Raw genomic sequence first — 17047 nt, forward strand, 5'->3', positions numbered from 1 at the left:
TTCAGTTAAACTTTGTTATTTGTTTCAATCAAACTCTGATTAGTCTAGATTATTTTATTATTTGACCTATTAATTTAGCCTATAAATAGGCTCTTTTACAACATTAGAAAATACATCCATTAGAGATTAGAACTCATAACACATTTAAAGAATTTTGTGTTTACGTTTTGAAGGTTCTTTGTTTTCGGGTTTTCGGGGTTTAGTTTTTATTTCCATCTTTTGTACTCTTCATTCTTTTGCTATTATAGTAAAATTATCTTTGCTCGTGGTTTTTTACCCTCTTTGAAGAGGTTTTTCGACGTTAAATTTGTGTGTTCAATTTCTTAATTTCTTCCGCTATTTTTACTTGTTCGTTTCTTAATCGAGTCTATAACACCCCTAACCCTTAATCGTCACCAGAATAGGGTTACAAAGCATTACCATAATTTACAGATCAATTACAGCCATTTCATCTCATTTGACATTCATTTCATAAACTAAGCAAAATCAATCATATGGTCCCTTATATGAGCCCTCAAGGCCCAAAATATACATTAGAAACAAGTAGGGACTAAACTCGAAACTCAAAAAAATTTTCGCAAAATTTCAAAATGTTTCTAAAGTGCAAGGGACACACGCTCGTGTTAGCAGGCCGTATGTCTCACACAGCCAAGTAACACACCCGTGTCTCTAGTCGTGTGGACATTCGAAGTAGGGACACACGGTTGTGTCCTAGCCTGTGTCCAAATATGGAAGGTTACTGACTTAGGTCACACAGCCAAGCCACACGCCCATGTACTAGGCCGTGTGAGCATACTGACTTGCATTAAATAGGTGCAAGGGTCACACGGCCAAGTCATACGCCTGTGTGCTAGGCCGTGTGAAAATTTTTGAGCATTCTGTTTCTAAATTTTTAAGATGCAGGGGACACATAGCCAAACCACACGCCCATGTGTTAGGTCGTGTGTCACACACGGCTGAGACACACGCCCGAGTCTCTGCCCGTGTGGACAAAAATATGTCAATTCCAATGCCACTTTTCTCACTCAATTATGTCTTCCACCTACATCAACACTTTAACACTTTCACCAACCAATACAATACATTTAAATCAAGTCACAACCAAGTTTAACACATATCATAACAAACATATTAAGCCACACACATATATATACATATCAAAATATGTCCAGCTCAAGCCATTCCAATGGCTATTCACAACAAAATAAAATTTTAAGCCAACATTGGATAAATTACCCTATACATGCCATTATAACCAAAATTAACTTTCTATATATACCAAAATGGGCCGATGGATAGTGTGATGTAGCTTCGACCAGATTCTAACATTTACGAGCTTCAGAGTACTATAAGATAGAGAAAATAAAACAGATAAGCATTTTATACTTAGTAAGTTCGTATAACGAAAAATTAACTTACCATTCATTTTCATTTAAGGTAAGCATACAAAGCATACTTAAACAATTTGACCAAAAGCCCTAACACATATCTTCATCACAATGTTAGGCATGTATTTCACTTAAACATCAAGAAACATGTGTGAGCTTAACAATAATCAAATTTCTATATACTTATATTTTTCACATCATATGTCTATATATCATGAATAAAACATATCCTTGTATTTCAAGTGTTTCTCATAGTAATTCATATTAAATTCATATTATCTCATTTCGTAATTGTACACGTTTAATCATTTAAAATTTCAATGGATACACAGGTAGTACACACAAGGTGTACAAAACTGTAATCCGTCAATTCATATACATGAATGCTCATGCAAACATGTAAACGGGAAGCTCTTTCGAGCCATTAAACGGAAAGCTCATGTGATCCATTTAACAAGAAACTCATTCAAGCTATACAATGGGAAGCTCGTAAGAGCCGTAATCGGAAAGTTGAAGCGAGCCAATATCGGGAAGCTCCGGAGAGCCATTTATCAGGAAGCTCATAAAAAAGCCTTTAATCAGGAAATTCTGAAGAACCATTTATCGGGACGCTCATAAGAGCTGCGGTGTATCCACAACACATGCAGTATCACAACCAATCGGGATACTCCGAAGAGCTATTAACAAGAAGCTCGCAAGAATCATATAACGGGAAGCTCGTGAGAGCCAAATATCTGGATGCTCATGAGAGCTAATAATGGGACACCCTTTCGAGTTGTGGTGTGTCTGCAACACATGTAGGACCACAACCAATTCGGGAACCCTGTATCCAATCGAATTTCATTTATTCAAAGGGACTTAACATTTGTCGGGCATTATCAAATCTGTAATCAATTTCATATACATATCAATTACACAATTCTCATATACAACATTCAATTCAAACATATAAATATACACAATTTAATTACACGAACTTACCTCGACAAGTGTTCGTGTATTTGTAATCTACTAATCCAATACCTTCTCTTTTCCTCGTTCTAACTCCGTATTTGGTCTATTTGGATCTATATGAAAGAGTTTAACATCAATTCAATTCAATTCATATCTTTAAAAAAATTACCATTTTGCCCTTATACTTTTAATTAATTACGATTTCGTCCCTAGGCTCGGAAAATAAAATTCATGAAATTTAATCCTTATTCCAAGCCTAGCTGATTTTTTCATATAACATTAACAGCCTATGTATTTCACAAAATTTAGAATTTTTTTATGAATTTTAAATCTTTTCAATTTAGTCTCTAAATCATAATTTCATCAAAATTCCTTTTACAAAAATTGTTTATCTATCAACAACCTTTCAATTTCTACCATAAAACTTCATAATTCAACTATATTCATCCATAGCAAAACTTTAGTACTTTGATAACTTTACAAATAAATCCCTAAGATAGCTAGATTAAGCTATTACGATCTCGAAAACATGAAAATTACTAAAAATAGGACAAGAATACATACCTAATTAGGTAAAATGCTAGAGCTCAAGTTCTCATGGCTAGGGTTTCCATGTTTTTAATTTGGGAAAGATGATGATAAATGATGATATGTTAGATTTGTATTATTTATCATCTTTAATTATTTCATCTTTCCAATTTCATCCTTTTCTTTATTTAATTTTCCATGGATGAATCATCATACTTATCTACTAACTCCTCTTAATTGTCTATTTTCCATATAAGGACCTCAATTTTTGAATTCCATAGTTATTTGATCCCTTTTAGCTACTAGAAATCAACTTTTGTACTTTACGCAATTTGGTCCTTTTATCGAATTAGGCATGTAAACAGTGAAATTTTTTAACGAAATTTTCATACGATATTTCTTTCATACTATAAACCATAAAATAATATTAAAATAATTTTCCTTCTGGACTCAAATTTGTGGTCTCAAAACCACTATTCTGATTTCAATAAAAACGAGTTGTTACGGAGTCAATCCCTAATAAATGATATCAGAGCAAGTTCAATTTTCATAGATCAGCCCGTTCAAAGATGACAGCAATAAGGTTTGAAATTGAGAAGTTCGATGGTGTCACAAATTTCAATCTGTGGCAAGTTTTGATAATGGCAATTCTAGTTCAAACCGGCCTGAAAAAGGTTGTTATCGGGAAAAAACCTGAGAATCTAAATCAAACAGAATGGGAAGAGCTTGATGAAAAGGCTTTGTCTGCAATCTAGTTGTGCCTCGCGAATACGGTATTGGATGAGGTATTGATGGAGAAGACCTCATCTGCCTTGTGGAAAAGGTTAGAAACTTTTTATGCGACTAAGTCCTTGGCTAACCGTTTAGTGTTGAAACAACGTCTATTTATGTTTTTCATGAACAAATGTGAGCTTCTTAGAGATTATATTAGTCAGTTTATTACTCTTTTAAATGATTTAAAGAACGTTGAAGTTTAGATTGACGATGAAGATCAGGCTATGCTATTATTATGCTCTTTACCCCCTTCATACAAGCCTTTCAAGGAAACTCTAATTTATAACAGAGACAAACTCTCCTTCGAAGATGTGAAAGGTCATTTTTTGAGTAAAGACAAACTCGATAATGAGTTTGGTTCGGATAGCAAGGTGATAGGCAAGCTTCCGTTTTGGTAGCATCAAAAAAGCGAGACAAAAGGTGTCGCTATTGTAAAAAGTTAGGTCACGTCAAAGTAGATTGTTATAAACTGCTAAAAAAAAGAGTTGCTGAGAGTAACGAGGAAGATGTAACTGGTGCTAATTTGGCCGATGAAAGCGGTGATATTTTTTGTTAGTGTCAATGAGCGATAACTCTAAGCTTACGTCCGAGTGGATCCTAGATTCAGAATGTTCTTTCCATATGTCTCCCAATAGAGAATGGTTCTCCACATACAGTTCGGTTAAAGGTAGAGTTGTGCACATAAGAAACGATTCATCCAGTAAGGTAATTTGTATTGGTACTGCTAAAATTAGGATACACAATGGGACGATTAAGACACTCTTAGATGTCAAGTATGTACTTGATTTACGAAAGAATTTTATCTCATTGAGTATTTTAAACTTGAAAGGATGCAGAATCAACACCGAGTCGAGCAAAATTAAAGTATCTTATGGAGCTCTCATTTTGTTAAAAAGGTAAAAGAACTGGCAGTCTTTATATTCTGGAAGGTTCTATAATGACCGGTGAAATCGGACGTCTCTTGTCCGTTACGAAGTCGAAGTCAACTCGTTTGGAGCGGAGGTAACTTGGTCATAGGAGGGAAAAATGTATGATTGTTTCGTTGAAGAAAGGTTCTCTTTTAGATGTAGGTTTTGAAAAGTTAGAGCATTGTGTTCGTAAAAATCAGACCCGAGTTAGTTTTAATTTGGCAATGTGCAAGTCGAAGGCTAGAGCATCCCAGTTTCTAAGTACAGATTCAACTCAGTTAATTCCCTGTATAGTTCAAGATAGGCCTGTGGCAGGCTTTGGCAAAGATGGCTTTGTGGAAATATGAGTCAATGTGGAGATTTGTTGAGTATGACTCCTATTTTAGTCAAATTTGAGAAATAATCTTCCAGTTAAACTTTGTTTATTTGTTTCAATCAAACTCAAATTAGCCTAGATTATTTTATTATTATTTGACCTATGAATTTAGCCTATAAATAGGCTCTTTTACAACCTTAGAAGATACACCCATTAGAAATTAGAACTCATAACACATTTAGAGAATTTTGTGTTTACGTTTTAAGGGTTCTTTGTTTTCGAGTTTTCAGGGTTTAGTTTTTATCTCCATCTTTTGTACTCTTCGTTCTTTTTCCATTATAGTAAAATTATCTTTTCTCGTGGTTTTTTATCCTCTTTGGAGGGGTTTTTCCATGTTAAATTTGTGTGTTCAATTTCTCAATTTCTTTTGCTATTTTTACTTGTTCGTTGCTTAATCGGGTCGATCCCCAACAATATATATAAAAGAAAACAAGGAAAAAAAACCATATGATCCCTACTTATAGTTATTTGAGTGGGAAAATCAAACGGCGAGGAGTAATCTATTAATCGATGAAACAAGTTCATAATGAATAATTGTAATGTGTCACAAGCCCTACCAAACAAATGATGACGCATAAAATACAAGCAAAGGCAATAATAGCACGAGGGAAAGAAACAATGAGATGACCATTAGAATAAATCAAATAAAAAATCAAACGTCATTATGGTTCTCTCTTCACGAAAACACACATCGCTCTAACAATTTCACTATCAATAGCAAGCAACTTTATAACCTCCCTTTAGTTAGCGAGTAATTGTTATACCTATATAAAAATTTCTAGAAAGACCTAGCCAAGCGACCTGTCTCTGCATAACCACTTTGTAATAAGGATTTGATAGGGGAACCTACAAAATCTCAAGGAAATCCATGGGATCACTTCTTATGTACACCAACCCGCTAGAACAAAGTTTTACACAATTGGTTGCATCAAGTCAACTTAGACACTCTTTAACATGATTACCCACCACCCTACTCTTGGAGCCTAAACAATAGGGTCTTTACTCGATGGGATTCACAGCAAGCTCTAAACTCTCTAAGCCTTTCCTATCCAGTAAGAAGGTTGGACCACCTATTATTACCAAAACTCTTGCTCAGATTTCTCCAAACACTTAAAAACACCCCTAGTGGCTCTCAACACTACAATGTGAATTGCATCAAACCATCCCAAATACCCCCATTGATAATCTTTGTATTGTCATATTGTATCTCATTTTGTCTTATATTTTACATAAATTTTCAAATAATTTGATTTTTACTTTAACTTCATTTACTTAAGATATTGAATTTTATATTGATTGAGTTGTAGCTCTATTAGCACCTTTATTGTTGCAATAATCAAGCTATTAATTTTTTAAACAAAATATATTTAAATAATTTATCATATTTATTAAATTTAGAAATTATTTTATTATAATTTTAAATGATTTATTTACAAAAGTTAGTTCGTAAATCAACTCACAAGTCAATTTAAGATTCGTATATGACTAACTAGGAAAAAGTTACAAAATTTAATAAATCATTGTTTTATATTAATTTCAAATATATTTAAAGGCATTACATGTGTCAATAATCTCTTGGCTCAATGGTAAGAGCATTAACTTGTAGGTATGAGAACTTGAGTTCGCTACCAAGTAAGCTCATTCCCTTCCCCTAATTAGGGGTGAGTGTTTAACGAAATCGAATTGAATCGAATGAAAAAAATTTGAGTTAATCAAGTTGATGAATCATATTTTGTCATCCTAACTCAATTCGAAATATTCTTGAATCGAGTTGAGTGAGAAGAAATTCGAAACAAATCGAATATATTTGTTCGAGTTAAATTTAAAAAAATGACTTTGGGTCCTTGTAGCCATTGTCACCCACTGTAATCAAATTTACCCACCGTAATCAAATTTGTTATTAACTTTCATCCCCTCATAATTTATTTATTAATCTTTTATATACAAGTTAGCTTCTTTGCTTGCTTAATTAGTTGCTTCAATTATCTTCTGATTATTGTCACCATGTATTTTGAAATTAAAAATATATTAAATGTAAAAATGTGATTTTTAATAAAAGTTATTTTAAAAATAAAATGTAAAATTATTACCAATAGAAAATTTTAACACTGAATATTTTATGGCATCATCAATAATTCAATTTTAACATAAATTAATAAAGATTCAGCATAATTAAACAATTCAATAATATAAATAGTAAAAATGTAAAATTTAATTCAATAATATAAATGGTAGACTTAAATTCAAAAAAAAGTTTTTGAGGTATGAGGGAAAGTAAAAAAAAAAAGAGTTTTAGGGCTTTTGGGAAGGGAAATAAAAGGTTTGATATTTGGTTTATTCGAATAATTTAAATTATTTGAATTTAAAAATCAACTCGATTCGCTTAATTTGATTCGAATAATTTGAAATTCAAACTTTTTTTAATTTTTAGAGTCGAATTGAATTTTACTTCCCTACCCTAATTATATAAAAATAAAAATAAAAAGTTAAAAGGCGGTCTACATGTATTCAATATCTGTGTATTATTTGTATGGATTTAACATAAATATTTTAGTTGTTTACACAAGGCTTAATTTAGAATTTGAGTATACCCTTATTTCACTTTAATACTTTTTTCTTTTCATTTTTAATTTGATATTTAAAGTTAAGAATGGTAAACAAAATGGAAGAGCATATTTTGGCCAATAAAAGGGCACCACTTGGCATTTCTTTTAAAAATAATTTATTTTATCTAATATATACAAACCTTGAAAATTTAGAAAATATATATAATCTAATATATATAAATCACAAAATGTAAAGAAATTATAAAAAGTATATATATGAAATAATTAAATATATAAAAATTCAGGAAAATGTATTATAAAATCTAAAAATATATAGATAATAAATAATTAAATTTTTTATTAAACTAAAAATAAAAAAATATATATATATATATATAAAATTTATCTTTCAGCTTCTTACCCAACATCATATTTCCTTCTCATTCATATTTGAATAGGAAAAAAAAATGAAAAATCATTGTTTCTTTCTTTCTTTCTATTTGTAACTGAGAAATGAGGAAAGCTAGAAATCTGAATAAGAAAACCCCAATACCTAAAATCTGAAACAAACCAAAATTCTCATTGGTAAAACTGGTTTTCAATTTGGTTTTCCTCTCTCCGCATATGGAACATGATACCAAAATTACCATTTTTGGCTCTTTCTAGAATCATCATTGATTGAATGTGTTTTTCTTCTTTGTTTTTGTTTCAGTTGACACAATTACAATACTTATGAATGCCCAAAACCCTTGACTGTGGAAGTAGAACAAAGAACAATGAACAACACTTCTTTTACTGGGTTGATTTTATTCTCTAAGAACTGCAGAAATTAGTAAAGACTCTCTACTCTGATACTAAAATGGCTCAAAAATTCCAAATCTTAATCTAAGAAAAATGTTCAAAACCAACTACCTTACCAAATAAATTTATCCTGAAATCACCCAGAAAAATTGAAGAACATGTTTGAGGGGAAACCCAAAATTTATCTTTCATTTTTATTTATATATTTTTATTAAAAATGCCACATGGTGCCATTTCTTTAGTTAATACAAGCATCGGTTTTTTTTTTATTGTCGATTAGGAAATTGGACAAAATATTATAACAGAATAATATTTTAGGTATAGATAAAAAAAATTAGATAATAAATATATTTTAGAAGGTGAATCATGAACTAAAAAACCCATCAACACTATTGTTTGATGGGACGATAGAGTTTGATGGGACAGGCTAATCTTGTTCCCTTTGCACGTCTCTCTCATTATTGAAAAATATTTGTAGATACTCTCGTAACTAGATTTTATGTAACGATGAATTAATTAGAATTTTAAGATATTGTCTTTAAATTATACATAAATAACTTTTTAAAGGGCGAGTATATTTAAGGAGGAAACTTCAGATAGATTATTGTTTATTTCTACTCCTTTTTATATGAAAACATAAATAGTTTTGAAATCACGCAAAGACAGATATGTCCCAACATTCATTTTAATATTGCAAGAATCGAAACCATTAACTTTAAATTTAATGGGTGCGGTCATAAAAATATTTCAAAATTAAAAGAATATTTTAAAATAGATTTTTCACTTCATTTAATCAATTTTTTATTCCTCAAAGTATCTAACTGAATGAACCCAATAATTAATTTTCCGTATTCTACAAACACATTAAAAGAGTAAATGCTGACCACAAATTTTAAAATTACTCCATACCTAAGATAATAATTAAACCCTCGATCATTGGTTAAAGTAAAAAAAATCCTTACTATCTCACTTAACTCCCATAATTTCATTCAATCGAACTAAGCGGAAGGGAATATACCCCCCAGTCTTGTAACACCCCTTACCCGTATTCCTGATCGGAACAGAGTATGAGGTATTACTAAATTTTTAAAAAATTTCGACAGCATTTCTACTTATTTTTGCTTAAACCTCCTGCAAATTTTCAAACACAATTCAATATTCCAACCAAGTTCAGTTGTATAAACATACACAATTTTACCATTAATAAACACTACATTTTAAATCGAACCATAACATATATTTACATGGTGACGCCCCATTACATAAGTCGTCTATACATGCCATAATTTCCGGAATACTAGTAGCAAAATACCCAAACGTGGATGATAGTGTAGATGATTGTCTGACTCCGTCCCAATTCCGAGTTGATGGAAATCACTATAATCAAGGGAAAAATAAAAACGAGTAAGCATATAGCTTAGTAAGTAAACATATGACAAATAAATAAATTTCTCACATGACTACACCATAGTATAAATTTATTCACAATTAAATTTCATTGTTTGTGTAATTTCCAGCAAGCTGGTTTTCTGCATCATAACCACTAATTTATTTTTATCCGGAGCTACAGGGATCCAAATTGAATTCCGTAACTTTTCCCTGAAACTAGACTCATATATCTTTCTATAATAAAATTTTCAGAATTTTTGATCTAGCCAATTAGTACAGTTTATTCTTTAAATCTTCCCCTATTTCACTGCCCGACAGTCCTGACCTCCCCTTACAAAAATTCACATAACTCTCTGTACAAGTTTCAAACAATGTTCTTGTTTGTTTCTATTAAAAATAGACTAAAAAAGGAATCCAGGCATATATATTTCAAGCCATAATTATTTTTGTATAATTTTTTGTGATTTTCCAAAGTTGGAACAGGGGATTTCGAAATCAATCCAGCCCTGTCTCAGTAAAATTCAAATATCTCCAAAAATACAACTCTTTTGCTTGCTCTATTTCTTTCATATGAAAATAGACTCATTCAGCTTCAATTTCATATATTATTTAACCTATAATTAATTTTCCACCATTTATGGTGATTTTTCATAGTTGCCCAACTGCTGCCATTCAAAACAGTTTTGCATTCAAATTGTCTCTTTTTGTATTTTTTTATTTTCCTCCCATCTTATACATGGGTTGATTAAGTATCAAACTCAATATTCCTCCCATAAACTTGTCCACCACATATATGATTATTCACCTTCCCAATTTACTCTTTGAACACTCGGAATGTTAACTGTTATCGGTGGATTCCGCACTTAGCAACCACCAATGAATCGGTAAATCAGCACACAGCAACCCCTTGGGGGAATCAGTACTTAGCAACCCCCTTCACATTTCAAAGATATGGTGGAATCAGCACTTAGCAACCACCAATGAATAGGGGAATTAGCATTTAGCAACCCCCTTTCACATTAAAAATACGGTGGGATCAGCACTTAGCAACCACCAATAGGTAGGGGAATTAGCACTTAGCAACCCCTCGGGGGAATCAGCACTTAGCAACCCCCTTTCACATTTAAAATACGGTGGGATCAGCACTTAGCAACCACCATTGAATCGGGGAATCAGCACACAGCAACCCCTTTATATGCAATATGCTCCGGCCTATTCCGAGTGTTCAACCAAAAACCGTGTTTTGCAACCCCTTACCACCTTTCCCAATTTAACAACATTTTTGGAATCTTGCCAAACATTTATTTTATATTCAAATAAATCTCAACACATATCAAATAATATCAAAATAATACATTAAGTCACATGTTTACTTACCTCGGTGCAAAATATCGTAATTTTGCAATTTACTCCACTACTTTCTCTTTTCCCTGTTTGATGTATTCTTCTCGTCTTTCTTGATCTATAATAACAAAATTAACTCATTTAATGTTCACATTTATTAAAATAATCCTCCACCCAACTTTTTGAAAAATTACAATTTTGCCCCCAAACTTTTGCATATTTACATTTTCGTCAATAAGCTCGGAAATTAAACTTCATCTCTTATTCTTATGTTTTATGACATGCTGAACATTTTCCCTTGTATGACAACATCAAATTCTCACTCTAACACACACTTTTGAACATTAGGTATTTTTACCGATTATGTCTATTTACCCGTTTTCGTTTAAAATCGCTTAGCAAAAGTTGTTTAACATAATTTCTAGCTTCATATTCCACCATAAAACAGAAAAGTAAACACATTTCACCTATGGGTATTTTTCCAAATATGAACCCTAACACGAATTATTGATAGAATAAGCTAAATTAAGTTACCGGGACTCCAAAAACGTAAAGAACATTAAAAACGGGGTTTGGAATCACTTACTATTGAGCTTGGAAGCTTAAAAACCCTAACTATGGCTTCCCCCTTGTTGATTTCGTTCACCATGAAGAAGATGAGCACATTTTGCCATCTTTTTCCCTTTTTAATTCTTTTTATTACTAAATGACTAAAATGCCCCCATTTAAAAAAATCTATTTCACCCATTTCTTATGTCTATTTTTGTCCATCAATTAACTAATGGTCTAATTACCATATAAGGACCCCCAATTTATAATTTCATAACAATTAGACACTTTTAACATGTAGAACTCAACTTTTGTACTTTTTACAATTTAGTCCTTTTGACTAAATTGAGTGCCCAAACGTCGAAATTTTCGAACGAAATTTTTAAGAAACTTTTCCGTAAAATTTTAGACCATGAAAATATAATAATAATCATATTTTATCTCGTCGGATTTGTGGTCCCGAAACCACTATTCCGATTAGGCCCAGAATCGGGCTGTTACAAGTCTGGTATCAGAGGTGCCGGTGTAACGAGTTTCTGGAGAAATAATATCGTAATATTCATTGTAATTTTTTATTTTTGATTTGCATTTTTGCTTGTTTCACGGTTGTTTGTTTCAAAACCCATATATTTGTTATTCTGTCTTCTTGTTACCGTTGAGTCCAGGGAGGACATTAGGCGTTGTGTGAAGACGATATAGATAATAGACGGTCAGGAACAAACATTATGGAACAAATTGAGTGTCAATTTCAGGATAAAACTTGTGATCATATTACGCATATAGACTCTAGAAATGAAAATAACATTTCATCTCTGAGTAAGGGTATAAATAGTCTTGTTGATATGACTTCTTTTTATTTTGGTAAACTATATAAAAAGGTTAGTAATGTAGAAGAAAGAGTAAATACTTTAAGTGAAGTAAAAATTTAGACTTAAACTATGAGTTTAAAGAAATATTAACTAGTATTAATAATAAATTAGAACAAAGTTATTAATAATAATAATGAGTCGATGTAGATTTAGGTCATTTATACTATGGTAATGGTAAGGATAATATTTTAGTTTTATCGAAGAAGAAAACTCTTCTTCGATGAATCAACATCTATGTTAAAAATTATAAAAACATAAAAACGTAAAAAGATGATAAACAAAAGAATATGATTTTCAATCCTATAAAACCCTTATAGAACATTGGAAATAAAAATTTACTAATAGTAATGATCAACTTGAAAGAATTGAATATTTAAAATTAATAGAAGAACTTTATGAAAAACATAAAGATCTATTCAGTTTGTTTAATTATCATTATATGTTAAAATATGATGTTAGTAGTAGTTCAAGTAATTCTGAAAACACAGAATTATTTAAGAAACAATCTGATGAAAAAAAACTTCAACAGATCAGGATGAAGACATAAAAGTCTCAACCTATAATTCTGATGAAGAAACCAGTTCATCTGAAGAAGATGAAAATATAGAAATTCCAGAACTCATGGATACTGAACCAACAGATCCTTATAGAAAAAGAAAATTAGAATCAAATAATCAAACAGATGATTATCTTAAGTCTTTAAATAAAGATTTTGAAATTGATAAAGAAACAATTAGAATTTTTGGTAATAAAATCGAAAATATAGCAACCAATGAAGTAAAACCTGAATATCCAGGAGAAACTTCTAATCAATCTGTTCAACAAAGAATAGATGATTTAAATAAAAGAAATGTAGCCCAGGAAGGTGTATATTTAGATTTAACAAATACTCCAATTTCAAACTATGAAAAAACCATAGATGATTGGGCACAGTCAATGACTATAGTTGTAAACAACAACACATGGTCAAAAGAAAAGTTCTTAAATTATTTTGTTGGAACATTTCTATTAGATGCTCTACAATTTCTCAGACATTGGGAAAAGTCTGAAAAAGGTAGAGAACAAAAGGGGCAATTAATCAATCAGATAAGATCCCCTAAAGATTTATTAAAAGGATTAACCTTAATTCTAAAAACAGAATTATGTGGATATTTTGATAAAAAAGATCAAGATAGCATATCTAGTTATATCCTTTCTAAAATTAAATTATGTGATATTAGATATTTAGAAGAATTTTCTAAAAATTTCTTCATGAATATCAAAATTAAAATGAAAATATAGAATTTTGGAAAACCAATATTTTCATAAACCACCCCACCTTGGGATGAGATATGTATAAATAAATATATATCTTATTTAGAAAAGCACAAGATAAAACATCCGGTCTTCCTATAGAAAATTTAAACTCCATAGGTAATAGGATAAACTTTGCAAGAGAAAGAATAACTTTACATTGTTTGCAAAGTAAAGTCGCTAAACATGTTAAGCATAAATTAAGTGATAAATATTGTAATAAAATATTAGAAAATGAGTGGGAATTTGGTTGTAAACAAATATATCCTAATACTTATAGAAAGCGTAAAAATATAAATTAAGAAAATGGAAACCAAGTAATAAAAAAATTCTCGGTAAAAATCAAAAGTTGTTAGGAGAAAAACTTTTAAACCAAAGAAACAAATTTGTAAATGTTTTATATGTGATGAAGAAGGTCACATAGCTAGTAATTGTCCTAACAAAGGAAAAAATGCTAGGAAAATGATTAAAAGTCTTGAAGAACAAGATTTAGAAATATGCTTTCAAAAGGAAATAAATTCGATGAGATATTATATTAATTAATATCGAAATGATTCGATAATAACGATGAATATATATTTATGTTCAATATAGGAAGTAATTCTAATAATCAATTAGAAGAAATTACTAATTCTAAAAACAGGATATTAAATTAGGAAATTTAATCGGAGAAGAAAAGACTTTTCGATGAAATGATAGAAAAGATTAATAAAAATCATATTTCTAAAGAAGAAATATATAAAATCTCTAAGTTTAAAATATGGATTCAGAGACATATAGAAAAAATTAGCGGTAACACAGTCGCTAAGGATACAAGAGGAGGATTAACAGAAATCCCTCTCTTTACCAAAGATAAAATTAAGATGATTAAAAAAAATATCCTCAGGTTAGATATATACATTTAGGTATAATCATGATTACTATTAGAGCCTTGTTTAGGACGGGTCACGACATTTCTATAATAGCAGTTCTTTTAGATAAAAGATTTGAAAATCCAATAAAAGCATTTATTAGAGGAATTCAGTCTAATTTACATACAAGTGTAATAGGATTTAAAGTTAAACCAAATTACTTTATTTCTATTACAGACCCTCTAATAGAAGAATGTCTTTGCCTTAAGATTCAGACAAAAAATTCTAATATCAATGATTTAGCAGAAGATCTGGCAATCAGTTGGACTTCTATTAATGAATATACAAATACGGCAGAAGTTGAAATAAAAGAGATTAATAATAAAATTATTGAACTCTTTGAACCAAACAGGTTTACTACTGAAATACAGCAAAAATTATTAGATTTAAGAGATCTATCAATACCAAGAGATTAGATGATGGAAAAAAATTAATAGTTCTAGTACTTCTAAACCAGTAAGTACAATAGAATACATGTCATCGTGTAATAAATTATATTTTAAAAACAATTGTATAACAAATACAAATAAAAACTTAGTTCTACCCTCTAGTTCTCAACCGAAGAAGAAGAGGATAATATCAAGACAAATAATACACCAATAGGAATTAAAACTGTTCAAATTCCTATATTTCCTCTGAACCTAGTAATAATTCTAGAAAAACTAGGATAAAAGATATTCAAACTTCAACAATTGACAAAAGTCAAAAGTTGGAATAAATATCAAAATTACATTCAATTTAAAAAATATAAAAGATATTCTCTAAATGCTTTGATAGATCTGAGCTACAATCAGAATTTGAGAATGAATGCGATTCAGAGAAAATGGGAATTAATGAAAAACCCATAAAAATAATGGGAATAAATGGTAGTAAAACCATTATAAATTATAAAGCTAAAATATACCAATCTACATAAATAATGTCGATTTTTATTCCTAAAATGGTATGTTTTCCTAATATGCGAGGAGATATATTATTAGGTAATAATTTTATTTGTAGATATTTACCTTTTACTATAGATAAACATTCTATTCGGCTATCAAGAAAAGAAGATTTTGTGGAAATTCCACTTGAGAAAAATAATAAAATTATGTGTAATAAAAAAATTACACTAATTAAAAATTAATTAGTTTAAAAATATTTGTGATTTATTACTAATAATTGTTGATTTTTTGAGCAGGCCTTTTAATGGATAGAGGTAAAAAACCTCTAAAAGAAATAGTCGGTGAATGGACTACTGTTCACAAAAAACCCAATAAAGGGAAAGCAGAATACAACTCCAAAAAAAGATTTGTACCTGCACAAATACCATTTTATCCTAACCAATGATATTATGTGTCTTATCCAATGGTAAACCAACCACTTGGACCAAACGTTTTAAAATATCCAATGGTAAATCAACCAGTCGGAAATAATTTTTCAAAATTGGTGTGTCAATCACCAATGTCCCAAGATCCATATTTAGCATCACAAGCCAGTTATGCTGATATGATCAAAGGATCAGAAAATTTGTTGAAAAAACAACAAATTGAAGAAGAAAAAGAAATTTCACAGATAAAAGATTTTTATAATCATGGTTTATCACTAGAAAATTATGATTTTATAAACGAGATATGAAAAACCATATTTCAAATCAAAGAGCCAATTTCAGAAGAGCTCTTACTAATTTTTCACAATTTTTAGTTGAAAAAACAACTAAACAAAATTAAACTGAAGATTTATTATTAAAATCGGTTTTATACAGAGATTGGGATGAATTCCAACTCTTTATTATGGATATTAAGGAGATAAACAGTCTTCTTAATATTTTTTCATAAAGGAAAAACAGTCCTCTTATGAATAAGGTATTTAGAATCATTTACATAACAAATCTAGACAGATTTGTCCATTGAAAATATTCAACAAAATCAATGATATGATCTGCAATCACAGAATCAATTTAGAAAAACTTTTTCGAAAATTTTCTTCAATATTATGTTTTTACCAATTTTATTGGAAATAATATTTCAACTATAAAATTTAAATTGGATCATGAACCATTTGATATAACAAGCATTGAATGGGGATTTGTTAGATAAATAGTAGTACAAAATCTCTCTTTTCATCTTCTAAAAGATTTTCCAGCAATAATAAAATCCTTTTTACAATCCATCATAAGCAATGATGATTTTTTCTATTATTTTTATATCCAAATTAGTATTCTTACTGGTATTTCTGAAAAAGAAAGATTTTTTCAGCCATATCAAATTTAGTATATTCACACTATGATCAGCAGCCCTCGATTATCTGCCTTAAATGAAGATAAAGAACACTTGGCAACAACAATTGACAAGTGTCAGAAAGATTTAAAGATATTATCAAATCCAAACTGGAATTGATTTAATGGCTAAAGCCAGATATCTTCTTCAAGAAAGAAA

At 30.1% G+C, this 17047-nt stretch overlaps 1 long non-coding RNA gene across 1 annotated transcript; it reads right to left on the reverse strand.

The window, feature by feature from the left end:
- Nucleotides 1-9410: 9410 nt before the first annotated feature.
- On the reverse strand, nucleotides 9411-11655 carry LOC128035324 (uncharacterized). Its single transcript, XR_008191701.1, has 3 exons — nucleotides 11595-11655; nucleotides 11042-11126; nucleotides 9411-9652 (listed from the first exon to the last, which is right to left on the reverse strand). It is a non-coding gene; the product is annotated as an uncharacterized LOC128035324 (long non-coding RNA).
- Between the last annotated feature and the right edge of the window lie 5392 nt (nucleotides 11656-17047).

This window comes from Gossypium raimondii, chromosome 12, assembly GCF_025698545.1.
Source record: "Gossypium raimondii isolate GPD5lz chromosome 12, ASM2569854v1, whole genome shotgun sequence".
Classification (NCBI taxonomy): Eukaryota; Viridiplantae; Streptophyta; class Magnoliopsida; order Malvales; family Malvaceae; genus Gossypium; species Gossypium raimondii.